Source organism: Branchiostoma belcheri, unplaced genomic scaffold (genome assembly GCF_001625305.1).
Source record: "Branchiostoma belcheri isolate BF01 breed outbred unplaced genomic scaffold, Haploidv18h27 scaffold111, whole genome shotgun sequence".
NCBI lineage: Eukaryota > Metazoa > Chordata > Leptocardii > Amphioxiformes > Branchiostomatidae > Branchiostoma > Branchiostoma belcheri.
This window is the reverse complement of record NW_017802503.1, coordinates 121,240-124,120: the sequence shown is the minus strand read 5'-3', so window position 1 is coordinate 124,120 and position 2,881 is coordinate 121,240.

Below are 2,881 nucleotides of genomic sequence, written 5' to 3'. Positions count from 1 at the left end.
AACATTGAACATTATTCCAACACAAGGGTTACAGAGCGATCAAATTTTCGACGACCACTGTCGCCTTTATCAGGATAATTAATGACTTATCACTTCACAACGTGATCTCGCGAGAGTTACGGTTTTAGAAACACGTGACCTTATTCATACGAGACTTACTGATACGTAGAAATTGATCAAAATTACCCTGATGAAGGCGACAGTGGTCGTCAAAAATTTGATCGCTCTGTAACCCTTGTGTTGGAATAAAGTCCAATGTTTTACTATGATTACTATCAACACACTAGATGAACTTTCATGATAAGTTATTATGGCTTTGTGGCTGTAAGGCCCCCGCGTGTAGCACCAGAACCGTTAGAAACTCGGACCCTAAACGCACCTGCAGGAGGAACAGTCGGGGCTGCTGGGGTTGTGACATGCGGAGGAGCAGTCGGGGCTGCTGGGGTTGTGACATTCGGAGGAGCAGTCGGGGCTGCTGGGGTTGTGACCTGCGGAGGACCATCACTCGCGGGGGGTCGCGACAGACACCCCAAGTCTGTTGGTTTAGAAAAAAATATTCATTTATTCTTCAAGGCTTTTTTGATAAACAATCTACAAATAAGAATATCTGCAACCAAAAATCTGATTTATAAGTATTTCCAGTCAAACACCTGACAGACCGGCACGCCAACTTTATCTACCTGAACGTTTTCCAAGGATGAGTACAGTCTTGGCCCCTGAGTTTCTCTTGGATCTGCGGTGCACCTCTGCACTTTTCCAAAAGGTGGCGCTCTCATCACGTCGCCAATCGTCAGTAGAGCCAGCTGGGTCCTATAAGGCAATATTATCTTCCCGTTATAGTAAGCAAGTACAGTCGCAAGGTTCGCCATAGGCTATACTGTAATATGATAAAACACAATAAAATAAAATACTTTGCTTACGATGAACATTTTCCTTTTTTCTAATTGAGAGCATAACAAGAGTTCCACGATCTCATACCTTCGCCAAATGATATTTACCCTTGCGGTTAATGAATTATTCAAGTTTAATCATTGATTGTGCAAATAAGAGCCTCATTTGCATGAGTTATATCAGTTGATCATATTCTCCACCCGATGCCAGCCTCATCTAATAAAAAGGCTACTTTAGCACTTCCTCATAAATTATGTAAATGAGGTCATTATTTAAACAAATTATGTTTATTGATGTTCGCCTTCTTGGTTGTCCGTCGATCTCGATGTCGATGTCGCCTTCACTTAACTTCCAAATGTGGCAAGTCTGACATTTCCAGCAGTTACAACTATGAAAGTATAAAAAGTTCCAATTAATTATACAAATCAGGTCTTTATTTACATACTCTATATCCTCAGATGTTTTTTTTTTCGTTCTTAATTACATGTCACAAGTGTTTCATAGTCCTATTATTGAACAAAGCTGATTTACAGAATCTCCTCATTGATGATGCATATTAGCTTCAGATTTGCATAATTGTCATCTGATGTCAGCATCACTTCAGCTACCTACATATCGAAAATCATGACAATCCGTCAACCGGTTCTTGAGTTATCCTCCTTCGAAAATTTGTCAACAAATGCTCCTGCAATTCCTGAACAAACTCATGTCACTTCTTTCCTAGCCCAAGAGCTATCTACCAACTAAAATTCGTGACCCTAGCATGTCCAGATCGCGAGATATCAAAACCGGAAGTTCTACTACGGGGGACCCAGAATCTAATCATTTCTAGGTCTCCCCAAGACCTACTTACCTACCAAGTTTCATGACAATGCGTATTAAGTTTCTTGAGTTATGTTGTTCTTAGACGGACAGACGGACAAACGCTACTAAAACATAACCTTCTTGGCGAAGGTAACAAAGCTACATATTACAACTATGAGCTTCACATACTTGTATGAATGTGGCTCATAAACTGTAACATGACTTTGAAAAAATGTTGACGATTTAATCGCTTTGTTTTCTTGCTTTAACTGAATCTGGAGCACCTGATCCTTCAGGCCTTGAAGTTCTCCTCGTAGATCTGTTTGTTGCTTCATGAAGGCCGCTTGCTGATCCCGTATATCGCGTATCTCTCTCATGAACACCATTTGCTGATCCCGGATGGAGACGATCTCCCGCAGCATGAGCAGCAGAGCCACCGCAGCCGTGAGTCCTGACAGCGCCAGGACGATTCCATTGGTCCACCGATTTCCATGGTGACCTACAGAACCTTCCGGAGCTGCGTCGCCGTTTGGGACCAGCTTCTTGGACGACATCTTTGAGAAACCTGGCGGAATATGACGCCAATGATAACTTGATTTCAATCAGCTCCTCGTCCAATCAACCGTCTCTATCTCAGATTACATTCAGCCAAATAAGAAATAAATTGTTGCAGTTGGAAAATGACATAATCTGCGCCAGGGACCCTCACTTGTGTTCGGCTATCACCAGAAGGAACAGAAAGGACACCCCTGGTCACAAACTCAGGCCTGTGTACACAGACGCAAACGAGGCTTATCCACACCATAATCCAAACGTCGCGACTTTTGCTACAACTTTACAAACGCCTGATTGAGAGAGACACATTCAAGAACTAGTTTGAACATTTCCACGGTGGCTTCAGTACCAGAGACCAGAGTACCAGAGTAAAAATGCAAAAAGGGCTTCAGTCTCGCAAATAGCCTGTGTGTACGAGACTTTGCTGTTAGACCGTACAGCTGCTTTTGTACGCCGTTAGTATACTTACTTTTCTTTGGTGGAAGGCAGAAGTGCTTTCGACCAGAAGAGCCACAGTGTAATTATTAAGAGGAAGGGGAATCGGTACGATATTTTAAGTACAGTAAAGACAGCGACAAGAAGAATCATGATGAAAAACAAGTAAAGGTCTCCACTCACAGCTGTGGTACTG